This window comes from Bos indicus, chromosome 2, assembly GCF_029378745.1.
Source record: "Bos indicus isolate NIAB-ARS_2022 breed Sahiwal x Tharparkar chromosome 2, NIAB-ARS_B.indTharparkar_mat_pri_1.0, whole genome shotgun sequence".
NCBI lineage: Eukaryota > Metazoa > Chordata > Mammalia > Artiodactyla > Bovidae > Bos > Bos indicus.
This window is the reverse complement of record NC_091761.1, coordinates 21,002,501-21,027,773: the sequence shown is the minus strand read 5'-3', so window position 1 is coordinate 21,027,773 and position 25,273 is coordinate 21,002,501. Positions and strand designations below refer to the sequence as shown.

At 41.5% G+C, this 25,273-nt stretch overlaps 1 long non-coding RNA gene across 1 annotated transcript; it reads left to right on the top strand.

The window, feature by feature from the left end:
• The first annotated feature begins 16,604 nt into the window (after positions 1-16,604).
• Positions 16,605-23,426, top strand: LOC139186264 (uncharacterized). The gene is made up of 3 exons (XR_011569835.1): positions 16,605-16,858; positions 16,967-17,042; positions 23,342-23,426. It is a non-coding gene; the product is annotated as an uncharacterized lncRNA (long non-coding RNA).
• Positions 23,427-25,273: the final 1,847 nt, after the last annotated feature.

Sequence of the window (25,273 nt, the reverse complement as noted above, 5' to 3'; positions counted from 1 at the left end):
GGGATGATCGCTCCCAAAGTTCCCATGAGGACAGACAGCTGAGCCTCTGAAAACACCCTTCTGGGGAGATCCTGCTGGAAGTACCAGGCAGTCAGCCCTGAGAACACAAGTCAGCATATGCTCTGTGACCCCCACCAGCAGCCAAACCTTGGTTGGGAGGCTGGTGTGCAGGAATTACCCCTAACCCTCTGGAATTCTTACCTATTTGGGGGTCATTGATTTCTCTGGAAATACTATTTTCTCCCACTCCTTAGGGAAAATTAAAAACCCAAAACATACACTAAGAGACAAACTTTTGCTCACCAATCCAGGAGGTGTGAACCCAGTTAAAAACCACTGCTTTAGCCTTCTGGACTTCTCCAGCTTCTCACTGGACTTTTACACAAGCCGTGCATTTTGTAGAGAGAAAGTAGGTGCTTCAGAGCATGGGTTCTGGGGTCAGGCTTTCAGTTTGAACTCTGGCCTCATGACTGACCTCAAGCAAGCAGCTTAACCTGACTGTCCCAGTTTCATCTGTAACACGGGAAAAATAATAATACCTGTTTTATAAGGATGTTGTTAGGACTGAGTGAGTTCACTCATGCAAAAGGTTTAGATGAGTTCTTGGCACAAATCAACATTTGTGATCATCACTGTTCATTTCATTCCAGGTCCCTTTTGAAGGTCTCTTGGGATCTTTTCTTGACAAGACCAGCTCTTCCTATATAGGCTGGACTCTCTCTTCATTCAGGACATCATTCAGGAGATGTCTGACTCTGAATGACATCTTATCTTCCTTTTCTTACCTGGCTGGCTTGTTCAACAACTCATTCTTGGCAGATACAGAGCTAATATGATCCTTCACTTTACCAAATTTAGAAAAACTCTCAAGGTCTTCTTCAATTAATTCAGTCTTTTTCTGGGTCTGGAGGTTACTGTGTGAAACTGGTGTTTTCATCCTATCCTCAGGAAACTCAACATCTGTGGGAGTTACAGTGTGCCACTCTGGGTCCCTGACTCACCGCTTCTTAATCTGCTCCATCTCCTTTCCCCGATCTGGGACTGGTTGTGTTATCAGCTGGTCTCCTCAGAGCTCACTGGCCTTAATTTCCCTCTTTCCTAGACAAAACTCCATCTGTATGAGTGGACAGATCCAACAGGCACCCGTAGGCCAGGGCTGCAGGCCCGAGACCCAGAGAACATAATGTGAGTGTCATTTCAGCCCCCTGACAACTGGCACAAGCCTGCTCTGGCTGAGTCAGGAAGGAAATAGATGTTGACCTTAGAATGCCCCTGCCTCCACACTGATCCCTGTCCTTCACCTCAAGCCTTCATCCAAATCTACCCTGGGGTCTGTATGGCTGCTCATTCAGGGAATAAACTCATAAAAACTGAGATGCTGCCTCTCTTGATGGCTTTGAATTTTAGTGAAAATTTTTGAAAAGAGTCAATGGTAGGAATGGCCTAATGGAGACTGTTCAGACATCAGGCCATATCTTAAGTGGGATAGAGGGAGATTTCTCACAGCTACCATTTCTGGCTGCCCACCCCATCCTCCACCAGGCCATCCCTGGTCATAGACCCACACATTTCTAGGTGCACCATTGGTTCTAAACAAGTGTTTGTTGAATTAATCAGCCTTTATTGTAAATAATGTAAAAATATTCAAGTAATGGTTCTGTATGCCCTAGATACAGTTGAGCCATACCCGGACACAAAGCCTTTGTATGATAATGACAAAAAGAATAAACTAATGTGGGAGACCTTATCCTGACCAGATGGCTCACTTGTGTTACTTCATTTTATCTTTTCTACAATTCTACATGGATTGTACTATTATATTGTGAGTTTCCAGCAGACAGTGACCAGCCAGGAGCTTAAATAAGTTAGAAGGGCATAAGGTAGTAAAAATGTAATTATTTTCCCATGCCTTTTTAGCATCAAACCTTTTTCCAATGAATGTGTAATTATCAAACAGATGACAGTAAATTCTTTCCAAAAGAGGGATTGGGGGCACATAGCCACCCCAACTGTGCAGCCTTCGGCCTCCATCCAACTCCTCCTGTAGAGCCTTTCACCTTGAAAAAACATCTGGAAACACAGCTCTCTTTGAATCCCAGTTCTATCACCCATAAGCCATGAAAATGTAATATGCCTCTGCTTTCTGTCTGTCCATCTGCAACAGGACAGGGGATTGTGATGACTGCCTAACCTGAGGTGAGCCTGAAGAGTCCCAGACAGTGCTTAGCCAACAGCAGTCTTGTGGCCTGCTCCGGTTCACACAATGAGCAAGTAGCAGAGACCAGATTCAGCCCCAGGCCCAAGACGTTAGGGTTCATGCCTTTCCTGCCCCACCTCAGGCAGCTTCAGATAGAACACAAAGGGCTCAGTACCCAGCATCAAGCCAGTTTAGGAACAATCTGGAAAGCTAACAGGAAAGAATGATCACTAGCAAAACACAAATTTTGGAAAGGAGAGCACTGGCCCCACATTACACAGACTGTTGAAATTCCCCAGCATTGAATCCAACTGTCTACAGGACAGTCAGTGCAGTGTAGATGGGACTGATGAGAAAACAGTTATGGAGAACACATTTGACTGGTGAAGCAGTGTTTAACCTAGCTTGAAAGACTGTATCAAAAATGTATGGCCTCTGAAATTTCATCTGTTTTGGAATTTTGTAATCAGTTTGCAAATGTGATGTAAACTTAAATATTTTGTAATAAATGTTAAAATACATATGAGACAAGCATATTAGAAGTTCAAAGTCAGTCAACAGGTCATTTTTTCCATCAGTGCCTCATCATCAACTCTAATTTTAAAAATAATAAAATTACACCCTTCCACCCATTACAGCAGCCAAGCTTTCATGTTCAGCCACCAAGAGGAGACAGCATAGCAGATGTAGGATGTCCTTTATCCATATCCACTCCATCAGAGCAAGCACCCACCATCCTTTCTATCCCTGCCTCTGCCACCACAGTGAGGTCAGTGGAACCCAAAATGCCCTGTTAGTTGCTGCTGCCAAAGCTGGCAGAGGAGCTAGGTCAGGCTCAGCTGACACCAACTGGGGAGGTCAGTGCTGATTCAGGGGTGACACAAGGCTCCCCAGTTTGGGCTCAGTGACAGGGATGGCAATCAAAAGGCACACCTGCAGGTTATGACTCTGAACTGTAAAACTTGAAGAGAATAAGATGAGAAGGAAACCAAGATAGGTCAGCTCTTAAGCAAGGAAACTGAGCCCAGCAACAAGCTTTCCTGTGAAGATTACTCAAGACTTTTTAACCATTTCTGAATCCACACTACTTCTCAAAGTAGCTTCATTATAAGAAATAACACTATCCTAATTTTTATTTTTCTATACTAAGAAAAACTGTCAAATGGTGGCCCATTTCTTCATTTGAAGGGGACCATTAACGAGGTTTCAGAACAGTCATGAGACTCAGACTACTGTATAAGAAGGTAAATGGTTTAGATAATGCTGTCTTTCAAACTATACACTGAACCTCTCAAATACATTCAAATAACTTCAGATTGGGATCCCTTTTCTTCCCCCTCAAAATGTACTTTGGTCATTGTGGTAGACAAAATAGTGGTCTACCACTACCAAAAGAAGTCCATGGCTTAGTCCCTAGAACCTATAAATATATCCTTTACATCGCAAAAAGGACGCACATGTGTGAATAAGTTGAGGACTTTGAGGTGGGGAACTTGTCCTGGACTATCCCAGAAGGAGGAAGGGTCCAGGGGCCAAGGAATGCAGGGGTCTCTGGAAGCTGAAATGGATTCTTTCATAGAACTTCTGGAAGGAACCCTGCCCTGCCAACACCTTGATTTTGGCCCAAGGAAACCCCTTTCAGACTTCAGACATCTTCAATGTGTATTTTTTAAGCCATTTAATTGGGCTTCCCTTGGCTCAGATGGATTTTTACCTGCCTGCAATGTGGGAGACCTGGGTTCAATCCCTGGGTTGGGAAGATTCCCTGGAAAAGGAAATGGCTACCCACTCCAGTATTCTTGCCTGGAGAATTCCATGGACAGAGGAGCCTGGTGGGCTACATACAGTCCATGGGGTCACAAAAGAGTTGGACATGACTGAACAATTAATACACACAAGCCACTTAATTAGTGATCATTTGTTACAGCAGCAATAAAAAAACTAATACATTCATGTATTACCTTCCTTCCCATCCTATACCCCATCTCTCCTCCATATATACACGGTAGCCTGCCCTGGTTGAAGCATCAGTTCTTCTAGGAAGTCTTCCTTTCTGACCACAATCCACCCCTTAAAAGAAGAGAGGTGCCTCTCTCAGTTCCAACCTTCCTCAGAACACTTGTCACATTGTATTATAATTGACTGTTAATTTGTTCATCTCCCCCACCAGACAGAACTTCTGAAGAGCAAGAATGTGTTTTGGTATTTTCGTATCAGCACAGGGCTTGATACAGCACAGGATCTCAAAAAAACAAAAACAAAAACAAAAAAATTATTAAATGAATAACTGCTATTTCAAAGGTTTTGAGCAATTTGTCTCCTCCTGAAAACAAACTATACACATTTTCACCTGAGATAGTGAATGATGAAATGAATGAATAAAGGAAAAAATGCTATTGAATCACAGTACTTTCATCCATGAATCATATCAGAGAAAAATACTATGGTGCTAATCAGCCCACTGACCATTTTAGGCTCCTCTTCCTCCCCCAAGAACAGATAATCAGCTTTCTTCTGGGCAGTCCTCTCTAGAAGGCATTTCAACCTGCTATTACTGGGTTTAATGCAGATTTGCCAAATGTTAACTCTGCTCAAATAACTTTGTTTTAGGTTATTCTGGACACAGCAGTAGTGCCAGAAAATGTAATCTGTATAATTTAAGGAACTGGAAATTTTTATCTGTATTCATAAAAGAAAAAAGTTACCAAAGTGATGCAGCGATTTTTCTGAAGGGAGGAGGGAAAATGCCTTGTTGAGGGATATAAAATTCTGAAGGGAACAGAAGCAAGATTTTACAAGACTATTTGAGATAATGTCAAGTACAAGAACAAAAGAACATAAACTAAGGCTCGGAAAGGGTCAGACCCTCAAGGAATTTAAGCAGAATTTCTTTAGACATAGAGAAGGAAGTTTATAGAGTAAAAAGCAGAGGGTTGAAATGGGGGAAAGGCTGTTGTAAATATAGCTGAAGCTGTTAGACCAAAATTGTTCCCTGAGTTATACTCAAATCATAGATCATGGCTTCTAATTCCTCAGAACAGAGCAACTTGAGTTGAGTAATGGGCTCTCTCTGGGTGGTGTCATTTTTATCTTCTTTTTAACTTCCTTTAAATCAGTCCTTTAATTTAGTCACTTGGCAGGGCCTTAGGGTATGTAATCCAGGCAACTCTGTTCTCCAAGGTTACCAGACAGAGTCCTGGTCTCACGGACGGAAAACCAAGATGTGGAGACAGGATGGGTAGTGAGCTCCTAACGGGGGAAAACTGGAATTCAGAGCTACTAGATCACAAAGGTGTTTCTTACTGAGTTGAACTCTGGGTTTGTGATCTTCTTTAGCATCTCAGAAATGAGGCTGTCATGATGAAATTCCCAGGGACCACTGCTATCATTTACCTCCTGCATGTAAAACCCATGATTACAAAAAATGCCAATTACTGTCTGTGCCATTTACTTGACACATTGTTAATGAGTGGTATGGTCAATAGTGTGATTTATTCAAAGGGGAAAGAAAGCATTTCCAGAAGGAAGTGGACTTGAGCTAGGAGCAGTATGATGGGAAGCAGTGGGAGTTGGCTAGGTGCACAGAAGGAAAGGAGAGTGGAAGAGGGTCCTGAGAGGCAAAATGGGATGGGAAAAAATCATGTGTCTTCAGCAGAGATCTTGTGCAAGAGAGATGCTAGCAACCTCCTGGTACACGGCAGGTCAGGACTAGAAGCTGGCTCAGGGGATATTCAGAACTAGACCAGACCAGGTGCAAGTGACCAGTTCTTAGGAGGAGGGGTCACCCAGATCAGCAAACCCCACTTAGACAAGTGACTGTCAGAAAGTCATGGACATCAAAATAGCCTGAACAGAGATTGTTGAGGTCAAAACAAGAATTAAGCATTCAACTGGATTTTCCTGTTCTTTTACACTGTGAAATGAGGAGACTGGTACTAATATTTTTGATGCACATTAAAAACAAAAATGAAATAGCATGTTGTTCTATTAAGTTTGTATCATATTTAAAAAAAACATATAATTTAATGCTTGTAAGAGTGCTATAAAACACTTATTCACTGATAAGGACATAAATTGAGCAAGCTTTCTGCAAACAATCACAATTAATTCACTTACTTAACAAGAATTGACGAGGCTTGTCCTTACTCATCAGGCACATGCCTTTAAAACATCTTTTGTTCACCCTCTTTTTCCCCAGAGCTCTCTTGCTGCCCAAATGGGCTTCCAGAGCATCTATCTCATCACCATATACCCTCAAGAACAACAATATATACTTTTTCATAAAACCTGAACCCTAACCACAAGTCAAACATTTCATCTGGCTCTCACCTAGAAACAGTGATCTAGTGCAACTCTGAAGCAAAACTATGTTGTCTAATTACATCCACACAAAAATCATATGCAGTAGAATCTATGGGGACTTTGATGGTGATTTTGACTATGCTGAATATTCCTCTTAATCACTGATATTAGACCCTACCCCTGCCCCTAAGATGCTCCTCTGGCTCAAGCTCAACCAGCTGATGCAGAAGAGTTATATCATGTGTTTCCTATGCAGAGATATTTGCACTGTAAAAGAGGACATTTGGAGGAGCAATGGTTTATCCATAAGGAGTAACCCTGTGTAGGTGCAATACTTATTGAGGAGGGGGCTTTTAACCAGTCTCCTACTGGTACAGCAGGCCTTGAATTCTTTCTCCTTCAGTTTTATTAAAAGAACTGGACTGGCCCAACAAAGTGGTTCATAAGGTCTTAGATGCCTTTACATATACTGCAAATGCTTTGGGAACACTGTCATCAATGTATGATTTAGTGAATCAAATCAACACATACTGAGCATCTAATAGGAACCATCTAATAGGAACCTAAAAGTGTAAGTACTTTCATATACATTATTAATATTTCACTTAATCTTCACAATCACTTTGTGAGATAGGTTTTATAGCTGTTTTTATCAATGAGGTACATGCATGCTCAGTTGCTCAGTTGTGTCCGACTCTTTGTGACCCCATGGACTGTAGCCTACCAGGCTTCTCTGTCCACAGAATTTTCTAGGCATGAACACTGGAGTGGGTTGCCATTTCCTTCTCCAGGGATTGAATCAGTGTCTCTTGTGTCTTCTGCTTGGCAGCGGATTTTACCACTGAGCAATGGGGAAAGCCCATAAATGAGGGAAGTGAGGCTTATACAACATTGAGTTGTACAGTTGTCAAGGCAAAGATCTGAACTCAAGTCTGACCACTGAAGTTCACTCAAGTCTGACAGACTGAAGCCACAATCACAGAAAACTAGCCAATCTGATCACATGGACCACAGCCTTGTCTAACACAATGAAACTAAGCCATGCCATGTGGGGCCACCCAAGATAGACAGGTCATGGTGGAGAGGTCTGACAGAATGTGGTCCACTGGAGAAGGGAATAGCAAACCACTTCAGTCTTGCCTTGAGAACCCCAAGAACAGTATGAAAAGGCAAAAAGATAGGACACAGAAAGATGAACTCCCCAGGTCGGTAGGTGCCCAATATGCTAATGGAGATCAGTGGAGAAATAACTCCAGAAAGAATGAAGGGATGGAGCCAAAGCAAAAACAACACCCAGTTGTGGATGTGACTGGTGATGGAAGCAAGGTCCAATGCTATAAAGAGCAACACTGCATAGGAACATGGAATGTTAGGTCCATGAATCAAGGCAAATTGGAAGTGGTCAAGCAAGAGATGCCAAGAGTGAAAGTCGACATTCTAGGAATCAGCAAATAAAAATGGACTGGAAAGGGTGAATTTAACTCAGATGACCATTAGATCTACTACTGTGGGTAGGAATCCCTTAGAAGAAATGAAGTAGCCATCATAGTCAACAAAAGAGTTCGTAATGCAGTACTTGGATACAATCTCCAAAATGACAGAATGGTCTCTGTTCGTTTCCAAGGCAAACCATTCAATATCACAGTAATCCAAGTCTATGTCCTGACGAGTAATGATGAAGAAGCTGAAGTTGAATGGTTCTATAAAGACCTACAAGACCTTTTAGAACTAACACCCAAAAAAAGATGTCCTTTTCATTATAGGGGACTGGAATGCAAAAGTAGGAAGTCTAGAGTAACAGACAAATTTGGCCTTGGAGTACAGAATGAAGCAGGGCAAAGGGTAACAGAATTTTGCCAAGAGAACGCATGGGTCATAGCAAACACCCTCTTCCAATAACACAAGAGAAGACTACACATGAACATTACCAGATGGTCAACACCAAAATCAGATTGATTATATTCTTTGCAGCCAAAGATGGAGAAGCTCTATACAGTCAGCAAAAATAAGACCAGGAGCTGACTGTGGCTCAGATCATGAACTCCTTATTGCCAAATTCAGACTGGAATTGAAGAAAGTAGGGAAAACCACTAGACCATTCAAGTATGGATGTGAGAGTTGGACTGTGAAGAAGGCTGAGCACCGAAGAATTGATGCTTTTGAACTGTGGTGTTGGAGAAGACTCTTGAGAGTCCCTTGGACTGCAAGGAGATCCAACCAGTCCATTCTGAAGGAGATCAGCCCTGGGATTTCTTTGGAAGGAATGATGCTAAAGCTGAAACTCCAGTACTTTGGCCACATCATGCGAAGTGTTGACTCATTGGAAAAGACTCTGATGCTGGGAGGGATTGGGGGCAAGAGGAGAAGGGGATGACAGAGGATGAGATGGCTGGATGGCATCACTGACTCGATGGACATGAGTCTCAGTGAACTCCGGGAGTTGGTGATGGACAGGGAGGCCTGGCATGCTGCGATTCATGGAGTCGCAAAGAGTTGGACACGACTGAGTGACTGATCTGATCTGATCTGATTCAAGTATGACCTAAATCAAATCCCTTATGACTATACAGTGGGAGGTGAGAAATAGATTTAAGGGACTAGATCTGAGAGACAGAGTGCCTGATGAACTGTGGATGGAGGTTCATGACATTGTACAGGAGATAGGAATCAAGACCATCCCCAGGAAAACGAAATGCAAAAAAGCAAAATGGCTGTCTGAGGAGGCCTTACAAATAGCTGTGAAAAGAAGAGAAGTGAAAAGCAAAGGAGAAAAGGAAAGATATACACATTTGAATGCAGAGTTCCAAAGAACAGCAAGGAGAGATAAGGAAGCCTTCCTCAGTGATCAATGCAAAGAAATAGAGGAAAACAATAGAATGGGAAAGACTAGAGATCTCTTCAAGAAAATTAGAGATACCAAGGGAACATTTCATGCAAAGATGGGCTCAATAAAGGACAGAAATGGTATGGACCTAACAGAAGCAGAAGATATTAAGAAGAGGTGGCAAGAATACACAGAAGAACTGTACAAAAAAGATCTTCATGACCAAGATAATCACAATGGTGTGATCACTCATCTAGAGCCAGACATCTTGGAATGTGAAGTCAAGTGGGCTTTAGGAAGCATCACTACAAACAAAGCTAGTGGAGGTGATGGTATTCCAGTTGAGCTATTTCAAATCCTAAAAGATGCTGTGAAAGTGCTGCACTCAATATGCCAGCAAATTTGGAAAACTCAGCAATAGCCACAGGACTGCAAAAGGTCAGTTTTCATTCCAATCCCAAAGAAAAGCAATGCCAAAGACTGCTCAAACTACCGCACAATTGCACTCATCTCACATGTTAGTAAAGTAATGCTCAAAATTCTCCAAGCCAGGCTTCAGCAATACTTGAACCGTGAACTTCCAGATGTTCAAGCTGGTTTTAGAAAAGGCAGAAAACCAGGGATCAAATTGCCAACATCCGTTGGATCATTGAAAATGCAAGAAAGTTCCAGAAAAACATCTATTTCTGCTTTATTGACTATGCCAAAGCCTTTGACTGTGCAGATCACAATAAACTGTGGAAAATTCTTCAAGAGATGGGAATACCAGACCACCTGACCTGCCTCTTGAGAAATCTGTATGTAGGTCAGGAATCAACAGTTAGAACTGAACATGGAACAACAGACTAGTTCCAAACAGGAAAAGGAGTACATCAAGGCTGTATATTGTCACCCTGCTTATTTAACTTCTATGCAGAGTACATCATGAGAAATGCTGGGCTGGATGAAGCACAAGCTGGAGTCAAGATTGCCGGGAGAAATATCAATAACCTCAGATATGCAGATGACACTACCCTTATAGCAGAAAGTGAAGAAGAACTAAAGAGCCTCTTGATGAACGTGAAAGAAGAGAGTGAAAAAGTTGGCTTAAAGCTCAACATTCAGAAAACGAAGATCATGGCATCTGGTCCCATCACTTCGTAGCAAATGGATGGGGAAACAGCAGAAACAGTGGCTAACTTTATTTTGGGGGGCTCCAAAATCACTACAGATGGTGATTGCAGCCATGAAATTAAAAGACGCTTACTCCTTGGAAGGAAAGTTATGATCAAGCTAGATAGCATATTCAAAAGCAGAGACATTACCTTGTCAACAAAGGTCCATCTAGTCAAGGCTATGGTTTTTCCAGTGGTCATGTATGGATGTGAGAGTTGGACTGTGAAGAAAGCTGAGCACCGAAGAATTGATGCCTTTGAACTGTGGTGTTGGAGAAGACTCTTGAGAGTCCCTTGGACTGCAAGGAGATCCAACTAGTCCATCCTAAAGGAGATCAGTCCTAGGTGTTTGCTGGAAGGACTGATGTTGAAGCTGAAACTCTAATACTTTGGCCACCTGATGCGAAGAGCTGACTCATTGAAAAGACCCTCATGCTGAAAAAGATTGAGGTCAGGAGGAGAAGGGGATGACGGAGGATGATATGGCTGGATGGTGTCACCAACTCAATAGACATGAGTCTGAGTAGACTCCAGGAGTTGGTGATGCACAGGGAAGCCTGGCATGCTGCAGTTCATGGGGTCACGAAGAGTCAGACATGACTGAATGACTGAACTGAACTGACCACTGAGCCAATTGCAGTGGAACAGTGTTTCTGAATGACCTGCCTATAAACATTTGATACCACTTACATACAGCCTTTTCATTTGGGCACAGAAGTTTCCAAATTCCTTGCATCACCCTTATAGTACAAATTGTCTAAGAACTTCCTACATCTCTGTATCACTCAACACTTTTAAAAGCACCTTTAGATATATTATCTCAACTGACTATCAAAACTTCAGAAGGATGCAGGGCAAGTATTATCACTCAGGTTTATACATAAAGAAACTGAGGACCAAAGAGGGTAAGAACAGAGTGAGGTCACAGGATTGGGGAAAAGTGAATATTTTGTAACTGGGAATATTGGGAAGTTGACTCTAGAACACCCAGGAATGCCAGGCTTAGACTTTCCATCAGTGTCATGAAGCAGCCACCTATAGAAGAGCCATCAGTATGGGGTCCACCTACAACACAAAAACCAGGAGGCTAAGGTCTTATTTGAGGAGCCTATGTCTTTCCCCACTAGGAAACAATTTCTGGCTCATGCCAAACAGATTAAAACATTCCCACCTCACACCAGAACTTGAGTCAGGATCCAAAATACTTCTTTTCAGTTTCCATAATATTTTTATCCTTTCTAAAATTGCTCACTTAATTAAGATCTGCCTGTTCCTAACCCTTTCTCGGTTACTTTCCTAAGCACAAAAATTACATTAGACAAAAATGTATGTGCTTGTTTCCCAAACTACCACAAGCTTGCATCCCTAACCAGTTTCGGATTCCTCTAGAAAATCTGTGCTTGTAAAGGCTTTATTCATGGTTAATGAGAGATTAGATGACATTTGGCTAGGGATCCAAAAACATACAATTCCACCTTACCCACAGGGACCCCAAGACAGAAAACACGCAAGGAGAAACAGCAAGAGTGAAACAAGATACCACTCTCTTATTAGCCAGATGTGAATATCTTAGATGACTCCTATTTCCCATACACTGGGGTGAACCATAGGGAAATCCCACTGACCATTATTCTATATTTGTGTTCTAGGAGTAATAGCGACAACCTTGGATTTCATCCCTGAAAATTTTTCCTCTGTTGACCTGCCAACACATACTAAACTATATCTTCAGAGGCCCCCAAAACTGACATTCAACATATAAGGGAACAAAATACAGTTAATATAGAGCAACCAAGATGCTCAGTCCAGGCCTCACTCCCCTGTCTGCCACTTCAGACAACGTGCAACTTATAAAGCTATCAACAAAGTCAGCAGAGAAAATTTGTACCACAGGATAGGAATGAGCACCTATAATGGCAGATTCCCCTAATGAAATGGAAGGTCTTAGGGGTTAAATGCGTGAGTGAGGCCCACAAACCCTCCAGCACCTCAGGGCTGGATGTGCTAGGGCAAGATTTAAACAGATGGAAAGTGCCTCTCCTGTCCTTGAGAGGACAGATAAACATAATAAAAAGGAATGTGATGCCTGCTTTTTAAATTTCTCTTTTCAGTCACTTCTCAGCCATCTATTTCCTAAATGTTACAGAAACTTAATGCTACAATAATTCAATATGCAGGAAGATGCAGTCAGCCCTGAATACCCAAGATCCAATAACTGAAGAATATACCGCTGAGATTTTTAGTTATTGGTTTGAATGTTCTTTTGTGGCCACTCTTCTATAGAGTTTGAAACTTTTCCAACCCCTATCCTGCTAATTCCATGCATTAAAGATTGAAATGGATCCAAATTTCATTTCCAAAGAAATATGTTATATCAAGGATGATTATTATATTAAAATCTGGGAGCACACAAACTTGAGCCTGAGATATTTAAATTGTCCTTTTTTAAAAGTATGCAGTAATATTTTCCCTGTTGCCCTTATATCTCATGGAATCACAGTGCTAGACAGCAAACCCAGGAAACTGAGTGTACTTCTTAGGTAACTGAATAGGACTCATTTTGACTGACTCTTATTGGAATTTCAGACTTAGAGAAGGCACTGTGAAGTCACAAACAGGTTGTTTACTGCTCACAAGTATGTTTCGCTTGATCAGTGCAAGGGTCTTACAGGTTTAAAAGTGTACTGACAACATTCAAAGATCAGGACATTTCTCAGGAGAAAAGTAGGTTCCTTGGCTTTCCTTTTTAAAACCAGAAGCTCTGGCCATGCTGCGCAGTGTTTCTACCTAGTCAAAACCAGCCAGAGTGGGAGGAGGGCTGTTCCCTGCAGGCAGCAGACTCCAGTCTGCCCCAATCCCTGCCAGTCCTTGGAGGCATTTTAGTTTGTGATCCCTGCTCTCAAGCAATGGTTCTCACCTGAGGGTTTTATCAGAATCAACTAGAGAGGACCCTCCCCCACCACCTTCATCTGAAATACATACAGAGAACCACTGCCTTAAATAGTATCCAGTCCATCGGTGAAACAGGAAAAAAAAAATGTGCTACTTCTTTTTACCTAAAGATATTAGTTTACGTTCTACTCTTAACCACTGAGGCAAAAACAGATTCTACTATAAAGTGTATCTGACAATCAAAGCCTTCCACAATTTGCCTAATACATTGAAACAACCAATCATTATAGAGAAGGGGAAAAAAATCTTTCAAGATAATTCATTTTACCCTGATAAAACTGGCAGAATGTCTTAGTCAAAATAATGAAAGTGGTAACTATCATCTGTGATAAAGTTTGACTTGGAGTTTTATCCCATGCTTTGCAGCCTTGCTGCAAAAAAACCTTTAAAAAGTGGAGGTAGGAGGTGGGAAATGGGTTCCTAGCCAAAGCAATTAGTTCTAAGACATTAGGATCTCAGTTTACAACAGCTGAGATCCTAATGTCTTTAAGCTACCACCTTTGCAACAAACTCAGAAACAGTCCAAGTCCCCAGGTCTACTGCAGACTGATGCTGGCCCAAGTGTGAACCACAGACCAGCAACATCTGAGAGCTTGTTCAAAATGCAAACTCTCAGGTCCCATCCCAGACCTAATCAAATAGAAACTCTTGGGATAAGACCCAGCAAACTGTTTTAACAAGCCCTTCAGATGATCCTGATATGTGCTAACATTTGACAATCATGGGCAAGAATCGTCTAGAGAACTGAAAATATACAGATTCCTAGGCCCCACTCCCAAGTGCATTTCTAACCAATTCCAATTCTAGCAGCACTGCACTAGACTCGTGGATCTCAGCCCTGATTGTGCAGTAGAGTCACCTGAAAAGGAGAAAAAGCGAGAAAGAGACTACAAACCATGCCCCACTCCAGACCAACTGAAGCAGGAATCTCTAGGGATAAAGTCAAGACTCTGGGGTGTTTTTGTTTGTTTGTTTTTTAAAGCCTACCAGGTAATTCTAATGTGTACTCAAGGTGAGCCACTGCTCTCAACCTAGCTTATCTCCTCAGTCAATTTTAGCTCCCCTAACACATCAATGTATTCGTTTGTCTTCTCTCTGGAAATGTTCTGAAACTATTTCTGACTCAAGAGATAGTCATGACCGATAATCTCAGCTGTCTGAGTAAGTATTTCAAAGAACAGCCTCTCATCAGTCTGGTAGAAACTGTCCCCAACAGTCATTTTCTGACCGATACTTGAGTTCTTGTATGAAGATGGTGTTATCTGGGGATAACTGCTAAGGGACAATGTCAGCAAATTGCTCCTGCCAGGAGGTAGAACCCAGAGCCGTGAAAGTCAGACATCCTCCAAATAACACATTCCATGGCAAAAACTAAATGTTTTGGCTGAGGATGAGACACACAGACGTGCCAATATTTTCAATACCAATGCAGTTTCCTTCCAAGAAGCTTTAACAATTCCAAAAGAGATTTGTTTAACCCATTAACTAAAATCAGCCAAGGTATCGATATGGCGGCAGGGGTCAGAGGACAATGTAAACAACCTTAAAATCTCTGTTCAGTGAAGGCAGGAGCCACTAGAGAAGATGGCTCCTGACTGTACGAAACCACTCTGAGGACTTTAAAAAAGCTATGATGAGAAGAAATGTAGGTAGATGCCAATGTTTGCCCAAAATGTTTCTTAAAAGATTTCTAAAGAAAATTCCTTATGTTCAGTGGATTAAAATACCCTCAGACTTGAGTTTTTCCTGAAGAAGAGTGTACCAGTGACAGCTCATCAAACCAGAGGAAGTAAGATGGAAACAAAATGCATATTCATGTGTAATAACAGAGTAAAAAGACACTGTAGGAGAAAATATTGATAAACAAATATTTTCCTAGAGAAAGTGGTATGTATATTTTAGCTTCATAAACATACACTTGAAAGCAGAAGGGAAAAAACTTTTTTTCCATTTTGGCTTTATTAGAACAACAAGAGACTTTGTGTCTCCCATCAAAACACACCCAGGCCCTTTTGTCATGTCTGAGAAACTATTGATTCCTCTATTAAATTGTGCTATATGGAAAAATCTTGACAAGAGCAATATCATTTATTAGACTAACAAATATGTTAGTTGAACCAGCTTTGGAGACTTCTAAAATCCATTATACAACTGCAGCTCTTTTTCAAAGGCCAGGATGTATTACAGAGACCAATTCTCAGGACACAGTATGACTAATTTAGTTGCACATTCCAAGAGACCATTATTTCTTAGGAAGGGTAGAAAAATTATAACCTTCAACTTTGGGGGAAATCACCAACAGCTGATGTGTCTATACTGAATATCTCAACAAGCTCATTCTAAATTCCCTAATATTTCCATTCTCAGCATTTTCTGACACTAAAAATTTTATAAGGGGAAAAAAACAAGAGGAGAGACTACAAAAAATAAAATTAACAGATAAGCTGTGCTACTTTTTGAGGAAAATAGGCTATTTATAGCCCATCATCAAACCCTACCCCAGTGCTGCCCAATCACACCTCATCTAATCCACTCCTCACCCCATTTCTGCTCCTTCTCTTCTATGGATGATGACACAAAGGGGCCTTTTTAAGACTTCACATAATACATTCTACCCCAGCCATATGTATTACCCTCTGTGGCAAGCAAGATATGACAAACTCAAAGAATCATAGCTCTCAAAGATGCTTCAAAGTTCACCTTGTCCAACCACTCTTGTTTGCAAGAATGAGACCCAGAGGGAAAGAGACTCAACTAATAAGAGCCGATAAATCGATGGCAGAGTCAGGCAATCTGGCCCCCATGCCATGTGCTTCCCATCTGTCTGCCACACAGGTTCTTTTCATCTGTTACAAAATTAGTATTAAAAAAAATTAAGTTCCACCTCAACTTGTTTCACTCTGAGGCCAATCTGAAATACTCATGTAGAGACCTTATTGATGCTATCAAGAAACTAATCACTCCTTACAGTCAAGGTAAGTGGTCAGTGACTAGATCCTGTGCAGAAAATCAAATACACATCACTCCAAATGAACATCCAGCTCCACTGAGCTGTGTGCTGAGATTCGTGGGGTCTTTGAGGGCGCTGACTCCTGAAGGGAGAAGGGGAAGATTCTGGGGCTGCCTGGTGTCTCCCAAGTGCAAGATGCCTGGCCTGACCTTCTGCCAGTCCTTTCCAGGCCTGGGAAGAAGTACTCAGGACAACAGGAGGATTTTGTAAGTTCCCAGTGATCCAAAAGGAGGAGGGAAACTCTGTTGCCTTTGTCTATATCCAGGCAAGAAGGTCAGAGTCAAGCAGACCCGACAATCGCAACAGTATCCTCAGTCAGCATCTGTTCTGCATCACACAGTAGGATACAGACCAGGAGCCGGAGTGAGGTGGGCAAGAAGACACAGGAGGCAGGGAAAGGACTAAGGAAAGAAGAGAATGTAAGTGAAAAAGAAGGGAGAACAGATGAGGAAAAGGGTTGAGTTTTGAAAAAGACCTGTGGTAGAGCCATCTAATACTCACCCAGATCCTGCTCTCCTTGCCTCTAGGACCTTCTGAGCCCATGGAGGGATGACCCTTCCCAACCTGTGGGTGAGTCCAGGTGACCAGTCCACACCAGAGCAGGTGGGCGTGACATGGGGTCAAGTGTGTCATACCAGGATGAGCTCCTTGAAGGCTCTGTATCCAGCCTTGGGGTGGGCATCTTTGCAGCTGTGGGCAGTGCCATAAGACAGAAGCCTGGAATGCTGAGCCAACACATGGATGGCATTTGTCCTGGAGTAACACCCAGATTTGTAGAAATAAATTTTGCTGTATTAAGCCACTGAATATTAGAGGTGGCTTATTTCTGCAGCACAACGTAGCTTATCCTCATTAAAGAATCAATCAAGAGTAGGAAGTAGAAGTGAGAGAGAAAGAAGAAAAGGGCACAGAGAAACAGAGGGGGAGAAAAAGGAAAGAGGCAATGTGGGGGCCAAATGCAACGGCCTCTCACATAAATTGCTTTCATCCTTGTTCAAAGCACTCTAGAAGCACAGGAGGGAAATGGGCAAATGTGTCCAGGAACAACTCCCAGGGGAGAAGTCAGTGCTCATGGGTGCCACATTTCCACTGTGATGTGTTTGTAGTCACCTCCTTGCTGAATATGCTTCATGTAATACACATGTGTTTGTGTATTAACTATTATATTACTAAACACTAGACATTGTAGTTAGCACAAGGGATATGGAAGAGACCAAGACAGACATGGTCCCTGGCCCCACAGAGCTTGTAAACTATTATTTTCTTCCCTTTAAACTCTGCGGGCAACTCCATGCCAATATTCCACCTGGCAGGGAGGCAAGAATGATTACAAACTTCAGCCACCAGGCAATGATGAGTATGACGAAAGAGCTCCAGAGGCTGCACTGGCTGGTTCAGCCAGGAACCTGCTGTGGAGGGATGATGGTAAGGGACCTGTGAGCTCTGAGGGTCAGTTTCTTTATCTCGGATGTAATGAAGGTAGGCCTGATGACCTCTGTGCCACATTCAACTCTAATAATAGTGGTAATGATAACAGCACCAATAATAGCAGCTATTGAGCATTAACTATATGCCAGGCACAGAGCCTGGATTATTGCATTTAATCTTCACATCAACCCATATAAGGTAGGCCTTACCATACCCATTTTGCAGATGACTAAACTGTGACTCAAAGAGGTGAAAAAAATTTGCCTATGCTAGTAAGTGGTAGAGTTGTAACATAGAGGGAATTCTTACTGAGTCCTAAGCCCACAGCCTTAACTACTCTGCCAAAAACAAACACCACAAAGTGTATCTATCACTGTGGTTAAAGGAAAATCAAACACCCAGACAAAGCAGATGTGTTCTTAACACTCTCTTGAGATGCTAAAAACTCCACCCACCCTACCCTAGAAAACAGTCTTAAAGAGATAAAGTACCTATGGGAAACAAAGTTGAACCATCGTCTTTCATCTCTTCTGAGAAATGAAGGGCTTTGGTTCTAGCTGTATACGGTGCTTGCTCCATGTTGATCTGGGCGCCTCATTTGGGTGTGCTTGCCTGCTAAGTCGCTTCAGTCGTGTCCAGCGCTTTACAACTCTATGGACTACAGCCTGCCATACTCCTCTGTCCATGGGATTCTCCAGGCAAGAATATTGGAGTGGACTGCCATGTCCTCCTCCAGGGGATCTTCCCAACCCAGGGATCAAACCCACAACTCTTATGTCCCCTGGATTGGCAGGCGGGTTCTTTACCACTAGTGCCATGTAGTCCTCAGAAAAGATAAAATGAGCCTTCCCTCTAGATATCCGCCCATATTCCTCAGCTCCTGACTTCTGGGACAACCCGCCGTCTCTCCTTGACCATACTTGACCAACTAGGTCACTGGTCGTGCCTGCACATTTGCAGCCTAGGCCCCTGGAGTCTTCGGGGCCAGACACATTTCACCTGAAACACCTCTGCCCATCACTCTTTATTTCAGTCAGTGTTGGTTACTTGTGTCCCTGTCCATCCTAAGAACTAAATAAGAGTATAAAGCAACAAACAATTACAGACATTTTTTCTCCAGCCTTGTAATGGAACTGCAGGCTAGCCAGATATTCAGGGGATCTTGGGGATCTAACTTTTTAATTAAAAAGTGGTTTCAAAAGAGCACTTGAGTAGAAATTCTAAGTAACTGCCTGCCAACTCCAACTACCATGCCTAAGAACCCAGCAACAAGGAGACTTGTACACAGAGGAAACAAGATTTTGACTGCAGCCTTCGAGGTGAAAGATACTTTAAAACATGTAGCCTGGAGCATGAGCTGCGTGTGGTCCAGCAGAGCTGGACAACTTTATTATCAAGAGAGCCCATTTTGCTGGAGGGTGACACGGAGGCAGACCAGACAGAACTGACCAGTGTGAGGTAAAGAGAAAGCAAGAGTGGCACAAATGTGTTTCTTGGGAGAATGGAGTTGTCGTTTACCAAACTGGCGGAGACTGTAGAAGAAGGTATTGGAGGATGCAGGAGACAAAAGGAGTTCTGATTTAGACATGTCAAGCTCAAGATACCTGCCAGGCGAGGAAGCTGAGAAATGGAGTAGCATGGAATATACAAGCTCAGGGGAGAAGCTTGAGTGAAATTAGAATAACCAGAATTGTTTTGAACCAAACCATTGAGCCAAGGTTTAATGCCTCAGCATTCTCATGCAAGCTGCTGGTGAGACGCAATGGGCAAAACTACAAGTGTGCACATATGTGTGCACTCCCACACACATATACAACCATATATATATATATATATATAAAATATGCATATATTGCTTTGCTTATTTTCACATGTAACAAGGTATATGTATACTACTAGAAAGTTAGGTAGCCCCTTTTGGGGTAAAGAGCCCTGAATTAGGCACTGAGGGAGAAGTATAGATAGTAGGCAAAAAAAGGATATAACCCATTTCATCTGCACTATTTTCATGAAGAAATAACAACATCCAATCCCAAGGTCATTGTAGGATAGGGAGACAACATTGTGCAGTTGTTAATTGTTTCTGAATTAATATACAACTAGAATAAAACTCCAGCAGGCTTCCCTGGTGGCTCAGTGATAAAGAATCTGCCTGCCAATGCAGGAAACACAGGTTCAATTCCTGGGTCAGGAAGAGCCCCTGAAGAAGGAAATAGTAACCACTCCAGTATTCTTGCCTGGGAAACCCCTTGGACAGAGGAGCCTGGTGGGCTACAGTCCACAGGGTCGCAAAAGAGCTGGATACAGCTTTAACAATTGAACAACAACAATAAGACTCCAACTGAAACTCTGAAAAAATACGGTAAAAAATAAAAAGGCAGGCAGACAACAGTAAGATATTTGGTCACTGCTTTCCGCCCTCCCCTGCCCCCCCACCCGCGGCCCCCAGCATCATAAAACTGTAAAATCTTAGACATGTAAGGGATCTTGGATTGCATTTAGTCCAAGGCTGATTTACACAGATGAGATACAAAGCCCCCCAAAAGTGAATCAACTTGTCCATGAGCATGTACCTAATTTCTTTACAAGCACTGCATAAAAAGTATCTGTCTTTCAGAATGAAACAATAAATCCATTTTTTTCTAAAACATGTCACAAGAAAATAGCTGTTGTGGCACCAAAAACTTCTCCCATTATTTGAGTTCATGTATACCTACAGCTGATTCATGTTGAGCTTTGACAGAAAACAACAAAATTCTGTAAAACAATTATCCTTCAATTATAAATAAATAAATTTAAAAAATAATAATAATTCAAAAAGCAGTTTAGCTATATAAGTCAAAATAATAAATACAAATATCTTTAGACTCAATGATTCTATTGGGCTAGCCAAAATTTTTGTCTTCAATTTCTGTAAGATGTTAAGGAAAAACCTGAGCAAACTTTTGGCAACCTAATACTTCTAGAAATTTATGTAACAGATATTTTAAAAAAGTCTACAAATACTGTTCTTATTTTTCTTCTATTGCTTCTACTAATAAAAAAAGTAAGGGTACCATTATTACTATAAATTGAAAGTAAATGATATATCTATCAAGGGTTTTTAATTAAATTAAGGTATATCCTACAATGCAAATAACGTACAACCACAAAAATAACAATGTGGTACTATATTTACCTTAAAAAAAAAAACACTCAGACACATTGTTGAGTTTAAAGGCAAACAGATTTAAGAACAAATGATTGAGGTTTTCTAAATTAAAAAAAAAAAGTTTTCAAAAGAATATACAGTATATTCCCATTGAGAATGTAGCAAAGAAAGAAGGGGGAGGACCATTCACCAGAATGTTAACAGTGGTTACCAATCAATGCTGAGATTTTAGAGGGGTGTGGGTTTTTTTGGCTTTTTTCTTATGATTTTTCTGTATACTTTGACTTTTTCTTACCATGAGAATGCACAGTTTTTACAATCAGAAAAACTTTAAAACTAATTTCATTTTGAAATTTATAATTAATAAGTAAGTCTCTTTTCCCGCCACCCATGCCCTTTCACTGAGGAGCAAATGCATGTAAGCAAAATGTTGACTCACCCCGAAAGGCCTTCCCGGTGCTGCAATAGGGAACCCGCGGGTGCGGGGTGCCAACAGCCAGCCAGAGCCAGGAGGTGGGCACAGGGTAAGGATGCAGAGCCGGCAGATGGAGTAAGGGACCACGCAACTGTAGTTTTCCCCTGGTGTCAGACGCGTCTATCCCAGAAGCTGGAAGACTTGCCTAGAATGGTGCCGGATGGTGAGGAGGGCACGCCGTAGTGGGAGGTGGTGGGGTGAGACTCGACCTCCAGCCCCACCAATGGCATAGCCCCCGCCCATGAAGGAATCAGTGATGCTCCTTCAGCACCAGCTACGTTAGCTGGGCGGGGAGCAATGCCTCAGTCCCAGGGGTCGGGGCCCTCAGGAGGGCCTGCTTCCCATTCAGACACAGAAGCAGCTTTTGCATTGTTGATTGGTTTCTGGTCTGTTCATTTCCTCTTGAAATGGTGAAGGGTTCATAAAGGACAATCAGTCCTTGACCCCGGCCTTCTGAATACTCATCCCCAAGCCAACTCAGAGAGCATCCAGCATCTCCTCTAGACAAGGACTAGACAATGTTCCCTATTTTGAAGAAACTTTGCCAAGTTGATCAGATGACTTACTTTGGATCATGGATGTCACAAAACCTGCACGTCCCACCTGGGCAGTCAAGCCCTTAAATGGCCTCTGAAAAAGCCCTGTGCTCCCTTCTTCCTGGAGTCCCTCTTCTGCCTCCCCACCAGCCCAGTGAGAAAAGTGAGCCTTTTTTTTTTTTATTACACTGAGACCACTGATGCTCTGTAGTGTTAAGTATCCCCTCCCCTCTTTGACCACCTGTCCCCATCAAAATAGAGAAAAACCCTAGGTTCCTCCTTTTGGGTTTTGTCATTGAAGGCCTTCTGGAGTTACCATGTGCTCTTGGGGAAAAAGTCATAGCGAACAGCAAATGGGTAGACTGCCCAGCCCAGAAATGAGGCTCCGCCAAATCGTACCTTTTGCAAAATCAAAAATGGGTGTCGTATTCAGGTTCCACCTGGTCAGAAGAAAAGCAAAGCCCTGGGCCAGTTTCTGTTGCTACAAGCTAGAGAAGGACCCTAGCTGTGATGAAGAGCTCAGGCCCACACTGGTCCAACGAGGCTTCCTCCGTAAGTGAGGTTTTATGCCCAGGCTTGCAGGAGCCCTGTGTCTGGGCCACTGCTTCCCAAGAAATGTGGACACTAACAGGGAAGGCTGTGACCATCCCTGAAAAATATTTCAAACTGTGTTACAAGCTAACCCTGCCAGAGAGGGGGCCCCTACTCTGCTTTCTGCATGGTCTTAAGACTCTTCAAAGCACTCAATTAAGAAACGCAGCTTCTATAAAACTCGGAGCAGACTATTACCACGCAAACAGCTGCCATGTGATTAGAAACACAGGAACTATTCTGAGTAAGGGATGCTTGGTGCAATTAATCTCTTCCTTTGTGTTCCAAGTATGGTTCCCAGAAAATGGAGCAAGGGAACAGCTTATATTGTTTTATTTTCAAAAATACAATTATAAAATAAATACACAATCATTGTAGAAAATGTTTGGATATGCAAAAAATTACAGAGAAAGTAATCAGATTTATTTATAATCCCAGCATTCAGATATAGCAACCCTTTTCGTGTTTTATGATGTGTTTTGGTACCACATTTCTTCTGCTTTGTGAAAACATAATTGAGATCATATTTTATATGAAACTTTAAAATCTGCTTTTTTTTGGCTTAACATTGGCTAGTAATCATTTCACATGTTATTTTTTAAATCCTTATATTTTAGTGGCTGCATAGTATTCAATCATATAGATATGACACTATTGATTGACAATTTCCCAAAAAGTGATTCTGTGAGAAACATCTTGAGTCTCTGTTTTTGCATTTCAGATTATCCTTTGAAGATAGTGTTCCAGCAGTGGTATTGCCTGTGAAGGGTAAATTCTGTAGTTAATTAAAGGACAACGTAACAGCCATCTTCACTTAAAGTTATGTCCTTTTGTTTTACCTTTAAATATATGTTGCCAAAAATTAATATATTATCAAGGAAATTGCTTTTGATAGCTTGTAACTCTTAGAAGGACTTCCTGAGTTACAAAATTGAATTTTTAAAAAAGAATCCTAATCCTAGGAAAGTACTTCAAAATGTTAACTGTGTCTGTCTTTAGATGGAACTTGAGTTTACTTTTTTTTCCTGCTTTTCCTTTTACTGCAGTTTGCCAAATTTTCTACAATGTAGCATTTCTATAATGCCACTTTTACAATGTTTCCTAACACAATGTAACAGTTTTTTAAAACAATGTGTGCTTTTCTCTCTTACTTTATAGAACAAGCCGCTGTAGATTATAAGCATTTTTTTTACTCACCCTCCTGCTTATTCACGTTCACAGTTGAGAAAAATGTTTGAATTCCAGATCGTCATTTTTTCCAGAAAATATTTTGTAAATAACTTAATTGGACTCAAGCAAAGGAAACTGAAGTTACTGATAAAAACTGTAAATTACATTTACAGAAAATACAATTATATCTTTAGTTCCACCTGTATGATTTGAGTGAATTTAAGGCTACTGTCTGTGTCAGTTCAGGCTGTTAAAACAGAATACCGTACAATGGGTGGCTTATAAACAAAGACGTTTCTTTCTCACCGTTCTGGAGGCCAGAAGTCCAAGATGAGAGAACCAGCACGGTGCGTTCTGGTGAGGGCCTTCCTCCAGGTTGCAGACTTCTCACCATGTCATCACGCAGAAGAGAGCAGAAGAAGCATGCCCTGTCTTGTGAGGTTGATAAGGGTACTAATCCCATTCATGAGAGCTCCACGCTCAGGACCTTATCTATTCCTAATTACCTCCAAAGGTCCCACATCCCATATCATCACATTGAAAGGGTTAGAGTTTCAACATATGGATTTGGTGGGGGACAGAAAATATTTCATCCATAACAGCTATCAAGCCACAAAGCTCATCTTTCCCCAAGATACAGCTAGGTACGTGTACACACACACACACACACACACACACACACACACACACACACACTGGGTCTTTTAACACTCAGTCCATTTGATGCCACTTCTCCTGATATAGGAATACAGAAGCAATAACAGATAAATGGGCAGGTCCTAATCCCCTGATCCAAAGCAAGCACTATATATATATAATTTTTCTCTTCCCATCACAACCATAATTTTTAATTCTTTTTTATTCCATTTTTGTTTTTAAAGGCTTAGACAGCAGAAGTGTTTAGTTCCTTTTTCACAGAAAAATATAGGCCTGATATAAGTTGTAAACTGGGAAATGATGGGTTAATTTTAAAATAATCTTTGACTAGTTTGCATCATATAATTTTTATACCAGAATCATGCCACCCAGGGAGGAGGATATAACTTGGTTGCCAAGGGAACCTTTCCTGATTTCAAAAGATGAAATTAAACAATGTTCGAAGAAGGTATTAAAATATTTATTATTGTCATAGTTATTATTAATGATAATAAATAACAGAAGATAGCATCACAGGATTTTATAAAGCCTCATGCACATAAAGTTTGGAAAAAAGGGTTGACTCAGGCAAAGGCTTCTCTTGGCAGGAAAAAAGAAAAGTAGAAGACTAAGAAAATTCTATGGAGGAAATAGATGTTTCTATTAAAAGAGAGCAGGAGAAAAAGCAATTACAACAGGACATATATATAGGAAACTGCATGTATTATATTTCTATTATTATTAATATTTTCCCTGAAAGGCTAAAATATTGCAAAAGGCTTTTAATGCCTGAAGTTGCAGGAAAAAATATACTTATTTCTAAAACCTCAAAGAAAGAAGGATTTTG